Source organism: Berghia stephanieae, chromosome 3, assembly GCF_034508935.2.
Source record: "Berghia stephanieae isolate SIO BIC M18660-M18661 chromosome 3, UCSD_Bste_1.3, whole genome shotgun sequence".
In the NCBI taxonomy this organism is placed as follows: domain Eukaryota; kingdom Metazoa; phylum Mollusca; class Gastropoda; order Nudibranchia; family Aeolidiidae; genus Berghia; species Berghia stephanieae.
In genome coordinates, this window is record NC_088362.1 from 63,015,811 (window position 1) to 63,037,691 (window position 21,881).

Consider the following 21,881-nt stretch of genomic DNA (forward strand, 5'->3'; position numbering starts at 1 on the left):
GATCGATCATCTTGGCCAAAATTTTCAAACTTGAGACATCGGAAGTCCCGGGTTTGAGTTTGTTTTATTTTGTTTGTTTTTTTTTTTGTTTTGTTTTTGTTGGGGGGTTTTTGTGGGGGGGGGGGTGTTGGGGTTTTTAGTTGCCAAGAAAAGGGTCATTTTAATAGATTGATATTTGGAGGTCGAGTTTTCGGCCAAAATTTCAAATACGTGTTTTTCTATAGTATGGCTGAACTAGATCAGGATTCTAATTGGTGGGAACAAACATTCGTCTTTTTATCATCTCAGCTCGTTACGATCTGGGCCCGTTTTCGTGATTCAGTTTTTTACTAGTCTAGTATTATTATTATTATTATTATTATTATTATTATTATTATTATTATTATTATTATTATTATTATTATTATTATTATTATTATTATTATTATTATTATTATTATTATTATTATTAATTATTATAGTTATGACGACGAAGATGAGATGATGATGATGATGATGATGATGATGATGATGATGATGATGATGATTAGGATGATTATGATGATAATGACGACGATGATGACGATAACTGTCATGATACAATTTCTTACTTGCTGTTGTGTTGATGGCCAGACCCAGCAAGACAACCATCAACAGAGAGCACATGAACTTCTTCATCCTGGTCGAAAGTAAATGAAAGTAACTGGACGATGACGGGAATCCAAACACGACTGGAAAGACTAAAGATGACTGACGGTTTGGCAAGCAACGAACACAATCATATCATAGGCCCACTTGTCTACAATACACTCAAATAAAACACTTATTTAAAAGTATGGCCAGAAAACTCGACGTCCTTCAAATATCGATCGATCATCTTGGCCAAAATTGTCAAACTTGAGAGCTCGGAAGTCCCGGGTTTGAGTTTGTTTTGTTTTGTTTGTTTTTTTTTTTGTTTTGTCTTTGTTGGGTTCTTTGGGGGGGGGGGGGTGTTGGGGGTTTTTTGTTGCCAAGAAAAGGGTCATTTTAATAGATTGATATTTGGAGGTCGAGTTTTCGGCCAAAATTTCAAATATGTGTTTTTCTATAGTATGGCTGAACTAGGTCAGGATTCTAATTGGTGGGAACAAACATTCGTCTTTTTATCATCTCAGCTCGTCACGATCTGGGCCCGTTTTCGTGAACGAGGACTAGATTCAGTTTTTTACTAGTCTAGTAAATGACTATCTAGTTTTAAGCCTAAGCGGAGCAAGTGACTTTAAAAAATCGGATTTCATGAACGTTTTCTAGTCTCTGACAAGCCAGGCTCTTGCCTAGAAGTGGGCGTTGTAAGGACAGTGACTTACTTAGCTATTTTGTGCGGGTAACATCAACCTCTCTAGTACACGATGGTAGGAATGATACCAGCCTTTATACTTTCATCGCAAAAGATTTCCAAAAGGGAAATGAGCAACACATCCGGTATAGATGATATTTCTTCCGTTTCATATTTGAACTTACTTTTGCCGTGATGAATCAAATCAAGTGATATTGGCTATCGATTGATCAGACTACAATGGTGTCCATGGTTGACTGTCAATTCTATATTTAGGCCAATGAAAGTTTCATTGAAACTCAAAATAAAGCAGAAAGTGTGTTCTGATGAATCACATTATTTCAGTCAGTTACATTGCAAGCAGAATAACGTTTCTCCCTTCAATACTTTCTAATCGTTTTATCTATTTTTTGTATTCTTTTTGGTTTTTTGTTTTGTTTTGTTTGTTTTGTTTTTTTTGTTTGTTTTTCTTTTGGGGGGGTTGTTGTTTTTTTTTTTTGTTTTTTTTTTTTTGTTTTTGTTTTTGTTTTGTACTTTTGTTGTTGTTGTTCTTTGACGCAAACCCTTCGATTTCGAATCTCCGTTCACTCGCAACTCGCGAGCCGATTAGATTGTTTTTTAAATAGTTTTTTCTCACAAAAAATATGTACTTTCGACAATCTGCATTTATCTTATAGCTTTTTTTAAGCCAGTGTCAATAGCAACAGGACACTTTTTGCCTCTTCCATTCGTAACCGACGTATTTTCCTTCCGAATCGAAGCTCTCTCAATCTAAAAATAGCAGTTATCTTGTCGACACTATGATGTCTAGTCTCAGACTAAAAATATTGAGCTTTATATAGCGCAATATCCACTAAATGTGCTCAAAGCGCTTTACAAGGGGTCCCTGGTCAACAGCAACATTTAACATGTAGGACGGGACATGACGCCTGTTAGGCGATATTACAATTATTCGGACAAAGACAACGCTGTCAACGGCCAAGTACTCATTTTACAACTGAGTATGGTGAGAGAATGTGAGTTAAGAGCCTTTTCCAAGGACTCAACTATGCGCCGAGTGCGAGGCTCGAACCCAGGACCTTCCTATCCGAAAGCGAGTGTCATACCACTAGACCACATAGCCGCACTCAGCTTGACGTCCGGCCTCAGCAAATGACTAAAACTTGGCCAAACTTAGTCCGACGGTGCCGTGATTTTAGTCTGGGACTTGCTTAGTTAGCTCACATAAAATTCGATAATTTCAAGCCCTTGATAAAGTCAGAGGAAAATGCTCTTTACTTACATTCTCTCATCGTACTCAGGTGTAAAATGAGTACCTGGGCGTTAACCGAGTTGTCTCTGTCGGAAAAAATCAGAGAAAACAGATATAGTGGGGTAGAAGACAGAGCAAGTAACTTTCTGCCCACCTAGAGAAGTCAGAAGATCCTGATCAGAGAAAACAGATATAGTGGAATCTTTTTTGTTGTTGTTGTTTTTTTTAATGGTTTTACGGCGCTTGCAACACATTAAGGTCATATCAGCGCCAGTAAAAAGGAAGAAAATGGGATAGTAATTCTAGAAAACTCGTCCTTCAAATATCGATCGAATAAGATGACCATCATCTTGGCCAAAACTTTCAAACCTGTGTTTGATACTCTTTTCTGTTTTGAAGCTGTTATATTCATTTTTGTTTCCGCGAAGTCCCAGGTTTGAAAGTTGTTGCAAACATGAGGGTCATTTTATCGATATTTGAAGGACATGTTTTCTGGCCAACGAGATTATTTTTTTCCGAAATACGCAGAATAATGTCGTGAGAAAGTTAATGTGTGTGTGTGTGTGTGTGTGTGTGTGTATGTGTGTGTGTGTTAATTACCGTCGATAAGTGACGTCATTGTTTCAATTTTCTCCCTTTTTTGTGTGAAAAATACGATAAGATGAATTCAAAGCATTACTGATAGGCAATGTTTAATTATAGCGAAGTATCTCTCTCTCTCTCTCTCCCTCTCTCTCTCTTTCTCTCTCTCTCTCTCTCTCTCTCTCTCTCTCTTTCTTTCTTTCTTTCTCAAAGACAAAATACATGCAAATCGGAGAAGTTAAAGATCAAGCCATACTCATTAAAAACGAAGAGATTGAAGGTGTGTCTCATTTTAAATATTTGGGATTCACTAAAACGCAAAATGGCGATTGCTCGATGGATATAAATAACAGAATTGCAATGGCAAGAAAAGAATGACCTCTCTAATTAATATGATAATTAATATGGAAAGACAAATCCATAGGACAAAATTTGAAAATAAATTTAATAAAGGTATTAGTGTGGACAGTGATGACCTACGGCGCAGAAGGATGGACCCTCAAGAACAAAGACGTAAAACGTATAAACTCTGCTGAAATGTGGTTTTACAGAAGGATGATGAGGATAAGCTGGAGGAGGGGGGGGGGGAAGAACAAATAAAAGCATATTAGAAGAGTTGAAAGTCATGCCAGAGCAATTAAATGTAATCAAAAGGAGAAAACTCAGTTTTTTCGGTCATATATGCCGAAACCCATGCACTCTGATGAAAGATGTGATACAGGGGAAAATGGAGGTCAAACGAAGAAGGGGAAGACCTCGGCCTGGTTATTTTTTTTTAAACATCCTAGAATGGACAGATATGAATGGAAGGGAACTATATGATACCGTCAACAGACGAAGGGAATGGGCGGAATTTTGTCATCACAGAGTGTGGACAGCTAACGTCAATGGGGAGGACGCTGGATATAGTGAGTGAGTGAGTGACACTCTCTCTCTCTCTCTCTCTCTCTCTCTCTCTCTCTCTCTCTCACTAACACACACACACACAACACACACACATAGGCACACAGACATACTCTCTCTTTCCTTCTTTCTTTCTTTTTATTTCTTTCTCTCTCTCTCTCTCTCTCTCTCTCTCTCTCTCTCTCTCTCTCTCTCTCCTTACTTCCACGTATCCCTCTTTCTTAAATAATAATAATAAAGTGTTTTCTTTTGTTTTCTTATAGAAAACAATAAAAACAACAAAAAGGAGCTTTACAAAATAATAAACAGACTTACCTCTCCTGAATCAGAAACACTACCAGATTACAAAAATGCAAATGAGCTCGCTGAAAATTTTAATACTTATTTTGACGACAAGATTGTCAGCATCAGAAAACAACTTGACCGACATGAATCTGCACAGCCTGAAAAATCCAAAGCAGCAGATAAAGAAAAGAACCACATTTTGGATAAATGGTCTGTCACCACAGTACAAGACATCAAAGATGTAATCAAACTACTGCCAAGAAGACATGCCGGCTTGACCCTATCCCCACATGGCTTCTAAAGGATTGTGTAGAGGAGCTGGCGCCGGTGATTCTCGACATTGTTCAATCTAGTAGTCTTCACACCTCGACAGTTCCAGCATGCCTTAAGAAAGCAATTGTGCGCCCTTTGTTGAAAAAGCCTTCATTGGACAAAAATATTTATAAAAACTTCAGTCCTGTGTCTAATTTAAGTACGTTATCTAAAATAATAGAAAAAATTGTATGCTCTAAATTGAATACCTTTTTGATGAGAGCAACTTTCGATCAATGGTACAGTCTGCTTATCGCAAGGGACACTGCACTGAGTCTGCTTGGATCAAAGTGCACAATGATCTTGTTAATTATGTTGCTGATAAGAAGACGGCAATGCTCATGCTGCTTGATTTAAGTGCCGCATTCGATACCATTGATCGGAAGTTTCTCTTAAACAGACTTCAAACCGATTTTAATATTCAAAATGATGTTTTGGACTGGGTTGAATCTTATCTTTCTGACCGCACATAGTGTGTTGCCATTGAAGATTCTCTTTCTGATATTAGTGTTCTGCAGTTTGGGGTACCCCAGGGTTCTGTCCTGGGGCCCATCTTATATACCTTGTATACAACACCCATAAATGCTATAATCTCGGCGTATGAGTTGAATTTTTGCTTGTATGCCGACGATACTCAAATTTATTTCCCTGTTACTAACGATACGAGAGTGGACATTGTATCTCGAGTGGAAGCGTGCGTGAAAGACATAAAAGATTGGATGGTTTTAAATAAATTAAAGTTAAATGAGGATAAAACGGAAATAATAAGTTTTTATGGAAATAACCGGAAAAGAACAAAAATAGAATCATTGAGCATTGCTGATAGTCAAATTAAGATTGTAAATGGTGGAAATGTCAGGAATTTAGGTGCATATTTAGATTCACGATTGTGTCTGGACGCTCATGTTAGTAAAGTTGCTCAGATTTGTCATCTTCATCTCCATAAAATTTATAGAATTAGACATCTTTTGGATACTGAGACTGTCAAAACATTAATGACATCATTTGTACTTAACCGAATAGATTACTGTAACGCTCTGTTACAATCGTCACCAAAATATATAATTAGACAGCTTCAGAAAGTGGAAAATAGAGCTGCTAGAATGGTGACGGGTTGTGGGGTGAAAGAGCATGAAACGCCGATTTTAATATCTTTGCACTGGCTCCCTGTTAACAGCCGGATTATGTTCAAAATTCTATGCTATGCTTTTAAATGTTTTAATAAGACAGCTCCTGTATACCTACAGAACATGGTTAATCTCTATGTGTCGAGAGAGAACTTAGATCCAGTGGTCAAGATCTCTTCCAGGTTCCTCGCTGTAGATCGTCTTTTAGTGAGAGATCTTTTAGCGAGTCGGCAACCGTCTTATGTAACCAACTGCCTTCATCCCTCAAAAAATGTCCGACATTTGAAAACATTAAAAAGAAACTTTAGAAAATCATTTGATGTTTAACATTTATATTAGGCCTACATGTTATAAATATCCTAAATTTTCATCTTGTAGCACAGTGCGTGGTAATTAAATTACAAATTGATTAATGCTATTCCACTATGATAGATTTTATGCTTAAATTATCAATTTATTGTTGTGTTTTATGTGCATTGTAAAGCGCCTCTGAGCACATTGTGGATCTAGGCTCTATATAAATTCATTCATTCATTCATTCATTCATTCATTCAAGTGTTCTTTTATAGCGCTAAACGCCGAATCCTCAGAGCGCTTTACAATATACGTATCAAACCATAAACACACTTGTGCCGAGCCAAACAGACACACACAACAGTCGCACACACTTAACTACGCAAGTTTTATAAAATGAAATTGACGCTCAACAAAAAGGAATCAAAACATAAAACGTATAATTTACTCATCAATAAGAAAATACCCAGGATAAAAATTTATGGAAAAGATGAGATTTTTCTTTAAATTTTCTACGCTTCCCGAGAGCCTTACTGACAAAGGAAGCGAGTTCCAAATGGTAGGTCCTGCTTTATAAAAAGATCTATAGCCGAAATTAGTAAGCGTGTTTTTAGCACTTTTAGTAGCTGGATCTCCGATGACCTAAGCTGGCGAATCTGGGAGTAGGAGACCATAAGTTCTTGAATGTAGCTCGGAGATCGGGAATTTAGTGCGTTGAAAGAAAAAAGGGCAATTTTGTATTCGATTCTGCTCGAACGGGCAGCCAGTGTAGTGTTCTGAGCATAGTTTTTACACTTGTTTTCTCGTGTCGACTAATGCCCAGAAATATTCTGGCCGCCCTGTTCTGTACCTTTTCACCAACAGCGAATTACAATAGTCGAGGCGTGAAAGAATGAGAGCACAGACAACTGCTTTAAGCTGGTTGGATGGGAGAAACCGTTTCATTCTTTGCAATCTGTTTAATTCAAAATTCATGGTCCTCACCATCTGGTTAATTTGGTGTTCCAGACTTAAAGAGTCGTCCTGTACAAAACCAAGATTGCTCTGTCAGGGAAACGTATAAAACGCTGTGTAAAATAGACATACTATGTATGCCAGTCTTCCTGACATTAGAGGGTGTACCACAAAATAAAATTTCAGTTTTTTCTTCGTTTAGTTTTAGTCTATGACTCTGCATCCAGCGCCCTATGAACGCGCAACACTGTTCCACATGAAGCGAAGCCACATGCATGCTAGACAGACTTATACAGCTGCGTATCACCGGTATACATGTGATAATTCACTCCATGGGGCTCAATGGCGCGCCCAATGGGGCATAGTGTACATAGTATAGAGGACTGGACCTAGGACCGAGCCTTGTGGGATACCTCAGTCCAATGGAAAAGCGATTGACTGTTTGCCATCAATCAAGACAGAGTGTGTCCTATTACTTAGATATGCCTTAAACCATTAAAGGACGGTGTCACTGATTCCAAAATTCTCGAAAAGACTGCTACATAGAATGGTGTGATCTATTTTGTCGAAAGCTGCTGACAGGTCAAGTAAAGTAAGTATGGAGACTTCTCCTCTATCACAAGACAGTAATAAATCATTGATGATTTTCAGTAAAGCAGTTTCAGTACTGTGATATTCTCTATAAACAGACTGATATTTTTCAATTAATTTGTTATACAATAACGATTTTAATTGCTTTAAAACAATCTTTTCGAGAACCTTAGAAATGAAGGGCAAATTTGATACAGGGCGGTAGTTTTTTAAATCATCAGGGTCAAGGTTCGATTTTTTCAGGAGAGGGGTGACAGATGCTTTTTTTTAAAGGCAAATAGGTACTATTCTTCCTATCTCTATATTTGTATCTCACCCGCTTTACCTTTGTATTTCTCTCTCTTTCTCTCTCTCTCTCTCTCTCTCTCTCTCTCTCGCTCTCTCTCTCTCTCTACCTCTCTACTCTCGCTCTCGTTCTCCCTCTCTCTCTCTCTCTCTCTCTCTCTCTCTCTCTCTCTTTATTTCTCTATCTCCCTCTCAACTCTCTCTCTCTCTTTCTGTCTCTCTCTCCCTATCTATCTCTCTCTTTCTTTCTCTCTCTCCCTCTCAACTCTATCCCTCTCTCTCTCTCTCTTTCTTTCTCTCACTCTCTTTTCTCTCTCTCTCTCTCACTCTCTCTCTCTCTCTCTCTCTCTTCGAGAGAGAAAGATAAGTCTTACTTTCAGAACATATCCCCAATTAAACCTTTGACACAAACCGATATGTAGGTAACCCAACTTTTAAAATACACTTTTTCACATGACATACCAATCTACGCAATAACTATGCCGTACTAAGGAAAAAAACACATATTTAAAATTTTGGCCTGAAAACTCTTCCTTCAAATAACAATCGAGTAAAATTACCTTCATCAAAGTCTCAAACCTGGGACCTCGGAAGTCTCGGGTTTGATAGGTTTGGTTTTGTTTTTGTTTGTTGTTAAGTTTTTTGGGGTTTTTTTTTGTTTTTTCTCGGTTTTTTTTTGGGGGGGGGGGGGGTTGGGGGTTTTTGGGGGTTTTTGTTGTTGTTGTTTTTTTTGTTTTTTTTTTTTTTTGCGAGATGAAGGTTATTTTAATAGATTGGTATTTGGAGGTATAGTTTTTGGGCCAACATTTCAAATACGTTTTTTTTCCCATAGTATGGCTGAACTAGATAAGGATTGTAATTGGTGGGAACAAACATTCATCTTTTTATCATCTCAGCTCGTCACGATCTCATCTCTATCTGGATTTAATTATTCAATGTAAGAGCCTTTAAATTCCATATTGGTCGAAGAGTGATAACGGCATTGCGTGCTCTATTTATCCGGATGTTAAAATATTCGTCTGTTCCTCCCTCTTTGCTTACTATATCTACCCAAATCATATACAAGAACCGACTTTACATTTGTATTGAATATCCGGATTATAATTTTCAATGTAAGAGCCTTTGAATTCCATATTGGCCGAAGAATGTTGAAAGCATATCGTACTTTATTTATCCGACTTTTCATGTCTTCCTCCCTCTTTGATACCCAAATTTACATATATTTCCACCTCTTTGATGTATCTTTGGTGGTGTTTTATGGGATGAAATTGCTTGTTGTTTACTCTCATCATTTCTGTCTTGCCTGCATTTATTCGCAATCCTGCTTTCATTGCTTCCACTGTGACATTGTTTAGCATTTCTTGTATATCTTTCAAGATCTGAGAGAGAAGACAGATGTCATATGCACAGTCGAGATCCTGTAGTTGGTTCGTTAGTGTCCATTGAATTCCTGTCTTTTGTCATCATCATCATCATCATCATCATCATCATCATCATCATCATCATCATCATCATCATCATCATCGTCATCATCGTCATCATCATATTCATCATCATCATCATCATCATCATCATCATCATCATCATCATCATCATCATCATCATCATCATCACCACCATCATCACCGCCATCACAACCATCATCGTAACTATCATCTTTACAAACAAACTCTAAAATCAATCAAACGCCATTTTAAAATACTTTATTTTCCTTTATGTCGGAAATGTTACTTGACCTCACTTTTCCCATGATTTTGTTTATTTATTCATTTATTTGTTTTAGTTTCTTTGCAGTAGTTTAATTGTCCTAGAGACACGTTGCCTCGCAGTTGCATTCTGTACAGCCATCAGGGCAGTTCTTCACGGAGCAAGCACTAACGATGCATTCCACATTACTACATAATCCAGTTGGGAAGAAATTCTTATCCATAACCACTGTACAGGAATATACGTAGTAGTGTTAGTGATAGTGGTGGTAGTAGTGATGGTAGTGGTATTAGTGGTAGTAGTGGTGATGGTTATGGCGATGGTAGTAGTAGTAGTAGTAGTAGTAGTAGTAGTAGTAGTAGTAGTAGTAGTAGTAGTAGTAGTAGTAGTAGTAGTAGTAGTAGTAGTAGTAGTAGTAGTAGTAGTAGTAGTAGTAGTAGTAGTAGTAGTAGTGGTAGTAGTAGTGGTGGTGGTAGTAGTAGTAGTAGTAGTAGTAGTAGTAGTAGTAGTAGTAGTAGTAGTAGTAGTAGTAGACGAAGAAGAAGAAGGAGCAGCAGATGTAGATGTAGTGGTAATTAAACACAGACACGTCTGATCATTTGATCGCTTTTTGAATGAGCAAAATTTATTTATATATTTATTTATTTATTAATTTGTATTTATTTAGTGATCTATTTATTTATTCGTTTGTTAATTTGTATATATTTAATTATCTATTTATTTATTCATTTACTATTTAATTTGTATTTATTTATTGAGCTATTTATTCATTTATTTATTAATTTGTATTTATTTATCTATTTATTTATTCATTTATTCGTTTCCATTAATTTATCTATATATTTATTCATTCTTGTATTACTTTGTATTTATTTATATGCTTATTCATTCATTTATTAATTTGTATTTATATATTTATTCATTCATGTAATTATTTTTCTATCTATTTATTCATTAATTTGTCAATATGTATTTAGTCTTTTAAATATTTATTAATTCAATTATTAATTTGCATTTATTCATTTATCTATTTATTCATTCCTTTATTAATTTGTATTTATTGATCTATCTATTTATTTATTCATTTATTTATTAATTTGTATTTATTTCTTGATCTATATATTTATTCATTTATTAATTTGTATTTATTTATCTATCTATTTATTTATTAATTTGTATTTATTTATCCATTTATTCATTCATTTATTAATTTTTATTTAAATATTTATATATTTATTCATTCATTTATAAATGTGTACTTATTTATCTATCTTCCTATTCATTCATTTATTAATTTGTATTTATTTATTTGTCTATTTCTTCATTCATTGCTTAATTTGTATTTATCCATTTATCTGTTCATTCAATAATTAATTTGTATTTATTTATCCTTCTATTTATTCATATATTTATAAATTTGTATTTGTTTATCTATTTATTCATTCATTTATTAATTTGTATTTATATATCTATCTATCTATTTATCAATTTGTATTTATTTATTTATCTATTTATTTATTCATTTAATTAATAATTTGTATTTATTTATATATTTATTAATTCATTTATTCATCTATATTTATTTGTTTATCTATTTATTCATTCATTTATTCATTTACATTTAATTATTCATTCATTCATTTACAAATTTGTATTTATTTATTTATCTACATATTCATTAATTTATTAATTTGTATTTATTTATTTATCTATTTATTCATTCATTGTTTAATTTGTATTTATTCATTTATATATTTATTCATTCATGTATTAATTAGTATTTGTTCATTTTATATATTTATTCATTTATTTATTAAGTTGTAATTATTTATCTATCTATTTATTCATTCAGTTTTAAATTTGTATTTGTTTATCTATTTATTCATTCATTTATTAATTTGTATTTATTCATTTATATATTTATCCATTCATTTATTAATTTGTATTTATTTATTAATATATTTATCATTCGTGAATTAATTTGTATTTGTTTATTAATATATTTTATTAGTTTGTACTTCTTGTCATCTCTGATTACTTGTCTAGTTTCTCATTGAGGTATTTATTCCCTTTTTTCCTGTTTCCGAGCGAGATGTTAAATATTGATTTACAAAAGAATGTTAACAATAAAAAAGATCGGAGTGGGGATAGATATTATGATTTGCAATATATTTTAGAAAGCAAATGTGAGAGAGAGAGAGAGAGAGAGAGAGAGAGAGAGAGAGAGAGAAAGGTAGAGAGAGAGAAAGGTAGAGAGAGAGAGAGAGAGAGAGAGAGAGAGAGAGAGAGAGAGAGAGAGAGAGAGAATGAAAAATTTAAAGGATAAACGGGGGTGAGACATTATCATTTCCAATAATCAGTAGAAAGAAAGCCCCAAAAAAAAAGGTTTTTAAAAACAGATAGAATAAATTAATAAATGCGATTTTCAACAATCCTTCTGGGACAGACGTTTTACACATAATGCCGAGTATTAGATATGACCTATCAGATTTTATTCGTATAAATTTGAGTTGACGGGCGATAGAATTAGCCTGAAATACATTGGAAGGGTTTGCAAGTTTCTTGTCGATCAGCCTGTAAAAATGAATGTAATGGTTTTTAGATTTGGCAGTAATTTTGTGGTCTATGGCGTAAATTTTACATTGGCTGTTTGGAACAATGTTGATCCCCCACCCTATTTTTTTTTTAATAATAGATTTTATTATTATTATTATTATTATTATTATTATTATTATTATTATTATTATTATTATTATTATTATTATTATTATTATAGTTATGACAACGAAGATGAGATGATGATGATGATGATGATGATGATGATGATGATGATGATGATGATGATGATGATGATGATGATGATGAATGACGATAACTGTCATGATACAATTTCTTACTTGCTGTTGTGTTGATGGCCAGACCCAGCAAGACAACCATCAACAGAGAGCACATGAACTTCTTCATCCTGGTCGAAAGTAAATGAAAGTAACTGGACGATGACGGGAATCCAAACACGACTGGAAAGACTAAAGATGACTGACGGTTTGGCAAGCAACGAACACAATCATATCATAGGCCCACTTGTCTACAATACACTCAAATAAAACACTTATTTAAAAGTATGGCCAGAAAACTCGACGTCCTTCAAATATCGATCTATCATCTTGGCCAAAATTGTCAAACTTGAGAGCTCGGAAGTCCCGGGTTTGAGTTTGTTTTGTTTTGTTTGTTTTTTTGTTTTGTCTTTGTTGGGTTCTTTTGGGGGGGGGGGGTGTTGGGGGTTTTTTGTTGCCAAGAAAATGGTCATTTTAATAGATTGATATTTGGAGGTCGAGTTTTCGGCCAAAATTTCAAATATGTGTTTTTCTTTAGTATGGCTGAACTAGGTCAGGATTCTAATTGGTGGGAACAAACATTCGTCTTTTTATCATCTCAGCTCGTCACGATCTGGGCCCGTTTTCGTGAACGGGGACTAGATTCAGTTTTTTACTAGTCTAGTAAATGACTATCTAGTTTTAAGCCTAAGCGGAGCAAGTGACATTAAAAAATCGGATTTCATGAACGTTTTCCAGTCTCTGACAAGCCAGGCTCTTGCCTAGAAGTAGGCGTTGTAAGGACGGTGACTTACTTAGCTATTTTGTGCGGGTAACATCAACCTCTCTAGTATACGATGGTAGGTAAGATACCAGCCTTTATACTTTCATCGCAAAAGATTTCCAAAAGGGAAATGAGCAACACATCCGGTATCGATAATATTTCTTCCGTTTCATATTTGAACTTACTTTTGCCGTGATGAATCAAATCACGTGATATTGGCTATCGACTGATCAGACTACAATGGTGTCCATGGTTGACTGTCAATTCTATATTTAGGCCAATGAAAGTTTCATTGAAACTCAAAACAAATTGAAAGAAAGCAGAAATTGTGTTCTGATGAATCACATTATTTCAGTCAGTTACATTGCAAGCAGAAAAACGTTTGTCTCTTCTATACTTTATCTTTTTATTTTTTTTTTTTTTTTTTTTTTTTTTTTTTTTTTTTTTTTGTTTGCTTTTTTGTTGGGTTTTATTTTTGTTTTTTGTTTTTTTTTTGTTTTTTTTTTTTGGTTTTTTTTTTTTTTTTCGTTGTTCTTTGACCCAACCCCTTCGATTCCGAGTCTCCATTCACTCGCACTCGCGAGCCGATTAGATTGATTAGATTTTTTTTTTTTAATAGATTTTACTCACAAAACTGTGTACTTTCGACGATACGCACTTATCTTAAGCCAGTGTCAATAGTAACAGGACACTTTTTGCCTCTGTCATTCGTAACCGACGTATTTTCCTTCCGAATCGAAGCTCTCTCAATTTAAAAATAGCAGCTATCTTGTCGACGCTATGATGTATCCTAGTTACTGGTCTCAGACCAAGCTTGACGTCCGGCCTCAGCAAATGACTAAACTTGTCTCTGTCGGAAAAAAATCTCCCAATCAGAGAAAACATATAGTGGGATAGAAGACTGAGCAAGTAACTTTCTGCCCACCTAGAGAAGTCAAAATATCCTGATCAGAGAAAACATATTTTATTTTTGTTTTTAAGGGTTTCACGGCGCTTGCAACACATTAAGGTCATATCAGCGCCAGTAAAAAGGAAGAAAATGGGATAGTAATAAGTTCTAGAATTACAACTCAATTACACTCAAGAAAAGGTAAGACAAAGGACAATTGGTTCAAATAAGAAACAGATGTAGATTCCAAGAGCATACTATCAAAGTACTTAGTTTGAGATCACCTAAAATTCTCATCCAGACACAAACACAGGTCCCCACAAGAGGAACACACTCAAATCTTTACAAATCATATGTAAACAAAACATAATGCAGTGCAAAAGAGAGAGAGATTATTTACAAGGAAAAAAATATCATCTCCCAAAACTAACTATACATTTTACTGTTTCCCTCTCAACCAGGGTGCCGGCCAGGGTCAGGACAAAACCAAGTAATCTCATTCCAAGACAAAGACAGAAAGCAAGTTGGAAAACAGATATAAGGGGATAGAAGACACCGTAAGTACCTCCCTGCCCACTATGGGAGGTCAGGAACCCCACCCAGTTACATATAGTGGGATAGAAGACAGAGCAAGTAACCTCCGGAGGTCAGGAGATCCCGATCAGGGAAAACATATAGTCTGATGTCAACTGGAATCAACCATGTTGTCTAAGTGAGCAAATTAGGGGTTAATAATCTTGCCCAAGGAAAAAAAACGAAAGTGCCTGCAGCAGGGCTTGAACCCGAGACCTCCCGAGTCACAGTGCAATGCCTTAACTATTCGGCCACTTCGCCCCCTCAAACGTTTACATTACATATTCAAAACAGAAAATATAACAAAACATAACAGAGATAGATTTACAAAAGAAAAAAATCATCTCCCGAAAAACTAATCCTAAACAGTTTGACAGTTTCCCTGTCAGCTAAGGACTCCGGCAAAGGCCAGGACAAAACCAAGCAATTCCATTCCAAGACAAAGTCCGAAAACAACTTGGAAAAACAGATACAAGGTGATATAAGACACCGCAAGTGACCTCCTGCCCACTATAAGTATAAGAGCTCAAAAGACCCCACCCAAACAAGGAAATTTCAAACAGCGTGTAAGAATTTTAAAATTTAAAATTAAATTATAACCTTCCGCCACGACATCATCATAAGATATCGTCGCCTAGTAGGCATTCCATGAAGTAATATAGATATAATTCATCAAACAGGATATCTGATATCAATATCAACAGGAATCACCCATGTTGTCCAAGTGAGCAAATTGAGGGTTAATAATCTTGCCCAAGTCCTGTTCACAGTGAAATGCCTTAACCACTCGGCCAGCCGCCCCCCCCCCCCCTACCCCCCCCTACCCCCCCCCCCCCCCCCCCACCCCCACTGTGTTAGATGTTAAAGGAAATGTTTTAAAATTTAAAAAGCCAACAAACACGACGAGGGAATTGATAACACAACCATTTATTATTGAATATCGAATTGAATGATTTACAATAACAGGGTGAATAAATATTATGATAAAATGATTTCTTTGTATACAGAATAGTATTTATTATTTATTATTAATATTATTATACGCATGTAGTCTTTTCTTTTCTTTTTTTTTTATTGTGTTTCAGTACAAAAAAAAATAATTTTTTATAAATTTTTAAAAGAAATACAAATAATGATTAAGATTTTGAATATTGTAGAATGATATTGATGAAGGGGTAAGATCTGTTCTGTCGTGTATCAGTCGTGATTCAGGGGGTTGGAAATAACAACTGGTATGAACGTTATAATGTAGGCATAAGACTTATTACGGATGATGATGATGATGATGATGATGATGATAATATGAACATTAATAATTATGAAGACAATGATGACGATGATGATGATGATGATGATGATGATGATGATGATGACGATGACCAAATAATATTAGTTTTTAAGTACCAATACTTCAAAGATGTATGGAGTGAGGACACAGCATTGATAATGTTAGACAGGTTGCCCGCCGTACATGGACAGGGTTACATGCCAGTCAGACCAATAACACGTAACAAGTGAGAACCCCAATTTGCCGTCTGCATTCTGGTGTCATTGATGATTGCTTGTTGCTATTAATTTTTGTTGTTATTATCATTATTATTAATATTTTGGTTCTTGCTATTGTTGTTATTTGTAATTGGTGGTGACAGTGGCGATGGTGTGTGATAGTGACGGCAAAGTGTTTTTATTGCCTTTGTGATTGCTTGTTTTTTGGGGGGTTGTTTTTGTTTTTAATTTTTTTTGTAAATAACGTTTAGTTTTGTTCTTGTTTGTTTTGTTTTTTTAAATACAGATTTCTTTAATGGCATCTTTTTATTTTTATAGTCGTCACTTTCTTCTTCCTTGTTTTTCGCACACAACACTTGTACTTGTCGAATCAAATTGTGCAGGTCGGCTGGGCGTCACATTAGCCAGGAAAATTTATTAAAAAATAATAAAAAAAAAAATAAAAAAAAAAACTCGCAATATTAGTTGTCCTCACCTAATACTCTCTCTCTCTCTCTCTCTCTCTCTCTCTCTCTCTCTCTCTCTCTCTCTCTCTCTCTCTCTCTCTCTCTCTCTCTCTCTCTCTCTCTCGCTCGCTCTCTCAATTGTTTGTTTCCATTTACGGATGGTAATGTATGCATCCCGTACTTTTTACTACAGTAACTGTCACACTCCAGTCTCATAATTGTAATATTAATATTAATATATACCAATGAGGAATAATAAAGTGAGTTGGGCTCTTTTTTTGTACAATAATCAGAGAGCCCTACTCAAGAATGAGGTCTCTGAATAATTAATGGAAATTATGACAAAGTAGCTGGAGGAAAAAAAAATTTTGAAAGAATGATCAAAGAAGACTCCTATGGTATTTACAAGTAAGGAAGAGTGGGGGGGGGGGGGGGGGGGGTGGGGGGGGGGGGGGGGGGGGGGGGGGGAGAGAGAAGAGATGGGGTAGAGATGAACTTAATTTATAAAATAAAAGAAAATACTTTTTTTTTTCCTTTATAAATGACTAAAATAGCTTTGCGCTTTGTTATGTATGAATGGTGGATGGGTAGGGAACGAAAAGAACATTAGGAAAGATGACAAGAACAATAACTGTGGCCTGACATCCCATGAAGTGTTACATGTCTGGGGAGAATTTGAGTATTATGTACAAAACCCCCCGTCCCCAAAAAATGAATATTATAATAGCTTCGAAGAAAAACAAAATGATTCTAAACAAGGATTGGTTAGGGTTCAAAATCCTTTTCCAGCCCATTATTAAAACAGTGAAAACGTTACAAGTTTCACGCGATACAATAACGACTTTAGCTGTTTTGTGTTTTTAGAAGGGTTTTACGAAACATTGTGCGATTAACATTTTGTTCCTATTTTATCTAAAAGCTGTTAAATCATGTGTTGTTGTAATTCAGTTTTTTAGACTCCATAGCTGTTATCAGCTTAATATTCACAATTTAAGTTTTTTGTAAGTCCGTAAATGTCATCAAACTTCTGTCACAATTATGGATGTTCCTCCGTTAAAAGGTAGGCAGAAAATATATGGAGATGTAGGTCATAGTAGTCAGCAGTACTGGTGTGATAGTGATAGAAATCATAAGCAAGAAGTAAGGGGGGAAAGAAATACATCTATATCAATATAAACTTGTGTAACATAACAGTGTCTATCTAACCAGTTGTCTGCCATACTTGTAGCACAGTGCGTGGTAATTAAATTGCAAATTGATTGATGCTATTCCAATATGATAGATTTTATGCTTAAATTACCAATTTATTGCTGTGTTTTATTTGCATTGTAAACCGCCTCTGAGCACATTGTGGATCTAGGCCCTATATAAATTCGTTCATTAATCATTAATAATTAAATACTCTGGAAAGATAAGTATTCAAAAATTTGGCCAGAAAACTCGTCCTTCGAATACCGATCCATTTAAGTGACCCTCATCTTGATCCAAAAAAACCTCTCAAACCCATGATTGGTAATCTTTTTGTTTATGACTTTGTAAAATCAACCAAAGTCCAGTGGTTGAACGTGAATACAATGGTAGGTCCAATGAATACAATGGTAGGTCCAATGAATACAATGGTAGGTCCAATGAATACAATGGTAGGTCCAATGAATACAATGGTAGGTCCAATGAATACAATGGTAGGTCCAATGAATACAATGGTAGATATTTTCAGGTGAGATGAATCTACAGAGCACGGCGTGGAGAATGGGTGTTTGTTTTGTTTGGTTTTGTTTTGTTTTTCAAACATTCAAAAATGCCAGTTTTACTTAAGCAAATTTTGAGAGTTTTATCTCGTATAATGAAAATAGTTTGACCATAAACAAATAATGACCGATGACCAGAATTAGGTATTTATTCAATAATGTTTTTTAATGTATAGAATGACTGCATGAGTATGAACGTTTATTTAATGGCCTTTCTACAAGCGAATGCAAGCACGGATTGACAAATATATGACATATTGTAAAGAGTATATTGGACAAGCACTTAGTAATTAATAATGTAGATGCAATGCATAGTTTAAATCGGGAGTGGTAACAAGAGTAACAAGATCTAAATCAGATATGAGGTCTGAACCCACTGCTGCTCGGTATAAGGTCCGAACCTAGAGCTGCTTGGTTGACACCAAAGTACGAGAAACAAATAATATTTCTTAAAAATCAAATAAATACAAATAATTCACAACCCTGTTTGAAAACAAAATCAGACTTCATTAACCTTGAAGTTCTTTCGATTAAGACCAGATCTGTTGTTTGTTTGTTTTTTAAAATCATATTTGTTTGTAATTTCTACCTACAATAAACAGCAGCAAATACACGAGACTTTGAACTAGAGATAATAACCACATGAAAACATCTCTCTTTACCGTATTTGTCGACAGCCAAAACGACTGGCTGCCTACAAATATTTTGTGAAGAGAATCAAATGCTTCCATAAATTTCAGCCAAAAAGCAGCAATGTGGAAAAAAAAAAAAAAAAAGAAACAACCTAATGCCATAATAAAATGCAGTAAATAAGAATGTGAAATTGAATGTAAGCTTCAATTTAATTACGAAAACAGATAAAATGGACGTTTCGGGTTTCCCCTTTATCAACAAACAGGATGAATGAAACACTACAGATGAATGAGATAATGTGGTAGTGCCATTGTCCATTTTATCTGTTTTCGTAATTAAATTGAAGGTTACATTCAATTTCACATTGTTATTTATTACTTCGAGCTTCGAGCAGCAACATTTACATATATAAAATGCAGCTATATTTTTTTCCCCTACAAAATCTCTATTGACACATTACACAAAGCTATTCAATATTTATATCAGCAGCACAGCATGAATGGACGTAACGATGTGAGAAATATCGTAATTATTAATTAATAACAAAGTGAGAAATATGGTAATGATTAATTAATTCAAATGGGAATGTTTCAATGTAGACGTATAAGGAATAAAGGCCCCTCACTATTCAACTGACAAACACTTCGTAAATAGAAAAGTATTTTGTAATATCAGATCTTGAAAGAAATAAACTATTATCTAAATAAAGAAACAAAAAAAAACAAAAAAAAAAAAATCACAACCGACACTTAAAAAAGAAATAATCTCTAAAATATTTTTAACATTTGTAACGTCTCACAGCAAATAATATTTTTATTAATGAATAAGAAATAGTAAAAATCCATTTAAAATTTGGCAAGTTTTACAAAACCTTCAAACATTCATTTTTCACTCACAACAGAACTAATCTACTCTTCCAAAACGACTTTCAATAATAAAGACAAAACAACAACAGACAAACCATTATCATGCAAATAAAATGTTTTTAAAAAAACAAAAAAAAACCATTAAAGCTTTGACAACAGATTATTGAACATGATAATTATAGGACAAGATAACCTTGCTATCTTATTTACAGGAATCAAAATGAGATGAAAATGACAGCTTATGACAGACAAATCTTTAACGGATTGTACAAGAAGGTAGCCAGAACCCCTGTGACAATTTTATCACTAAAACACACTTGGCACTGTTGTCTTCAAGGAATTGTTCTGTGGCGTTTCACACGTAAACATTTTACCTCGGTATTCACACATACTCAAATGACGAAAGGAACTTGAAAGAAATCAGAACAGCAGAAGTCAATTAATTATCTCTTTCTTTACCATTGATTGGGAAAATACAGACCTGCCAACCCTTCATATTCCAAAAATGGAATCATAACATCAGAAAATAGGAATTTGAGACAAATAAATAGGAATTTGTCACCAATGGATAATTCTGTATCGAAATGACCACCAACTTTGCCACCAAACACATAAAGACAGTATTCAGGCACAGCTGGCAAAACTATGTCTCACATGTATTAGGAAATGAAGTGGGGAAGGGGGAAAGGAGTGCAATTCATTTTCCTACTTAATTCTCTTTTTTTTTAAATTCACCTTTTAACCTCACCCCTACTCCATTTTTTCTTCTTACCATTAGCGTCATTATTGAAAATCTGAATTTTACAGACAATGGAGGAATAGTGAAAAAGGAAAAGTGAAAATAGGAATGATTCTGCCAAAAGCAGAAGGGTTGGCAGGTATGAAAATTGTCAAATTCATATCGACGGCCTTGCTGTTCAGACCTCTTTTGTTCGTGGAAAAAAACAAACATTGAAAATAATTTTTGTAACATCTGACAAAGATCTGCACTGTGCAACAGAGCTTGTTTCCTCTATGCAAAACGAGTTATTGATTAATTGGCTATGCTAGTGTAAAGAAAACCTATTTTCGCATGGGGTGGAAGTGACATTTCGAGAGGAATCTTGAAAAATGCTGGTAAGGAAAGAGCTAAACAATACTACTATCTAGAGAATATATATATATAAATTTGTAATTGAAATATACGATAGAAATATTGAAAAGTGCATAGAATCTGTCATAGAGGAATGCGTCTATAGTAAATATAGTATTCACATTATCAGCTTAATCATCGGGAATTTCAACATGGGCAAAAACCTTACATCAAAATTTCATGTTTAAAGATAAAATTGCTTTACAAAAGAAGAAGAAATAAGAAAAGAAAACATGCTGTGAAATATAGAATTAAGACATATTTTAAAACATCCTTCAGAAATAGTCCCTATCAAATTTTTATATTTTTGGAAATTCAAAAAGACGATTGACAAAGTCAATATTGCTTGTTTGAAAGAAATAGAGAAGAAGGCACGATGGACACGATGGACGTATAATTATTCAATATTAACTACAACTTATAAACACGAATACATCACTTGACCAGACAGAACCTTGTGTTATCCTTTGATCTAATTGTAGCAACAACATTTATACTAAGTTGATGTCAACGCTTTATACTCTAGTTATGGTTAACCTTCCACGTTATCAAATCAGTTGGGTACTTTTACAATGAAAGTATTTTCCCCATCAGTAACGCTAATGAATTCACAGAAAAATGATGTGCAATCACAATCGTCATACTCATTCTATAAAAAGGTTTTCAGAGAATATTCTATCAATAATCAATCAATCATCTCTCTCTCTCTCTCTCTCTCTCTCTCTCTCTCTCTCTCTCTCTCTCTCTCTCTCTCTCTTCTCTCTCTCTCTCTCTCTCTCTCTCTCTCTCTCTCTCTCTCTCTCTCTCTCTTCTCTCCATTCATATAATAATAATAATAATAATAAATAATAATAATAATAATAATAATAATAATAATATAATAATAATAATAATAATAATAATAT

General features: G+C 34.4%; 2 long non-coding RNA genes across 2 annotated transcripts in view; both read right to left on the reverse strand.

Moving 5' to 3' along the window:
• Positions 1 to 43, reverse strand: part of LOC144968169 (uncharacterized) — a 2,354-nt gene extending 2,311 nt beyond the window's left edge. The window contains exon 1 of the long non-coding RNA XR_013644536.1: positions 1 to 43. This exon is cut by the window's left edge and continues 259 nt beyond it. This is a non-coding gene — a long non-coding RNA (uncharacterized LOC144968169).
• A 9,523-nt stretch (positions 44 to 9,566) lies between these two features.
• On the reverse strand, positions 9,567 to 12,667 carry LOC144968170 (uncharacterized). The gene is made up of 2 exons (XR_013644537.1): positions 12,484 to 12,667; positions 9,567 to 9,814 (listed from the first exon to the last, which is right to left on the reverse strand). It is a non-coding gene; the product is annotated as an uncharacterized LOC144968170 (long non-coding RNA).
• Between the last annotated feature and the right edge of the window lie 9,214 nt (positions 12,668 to 21,881).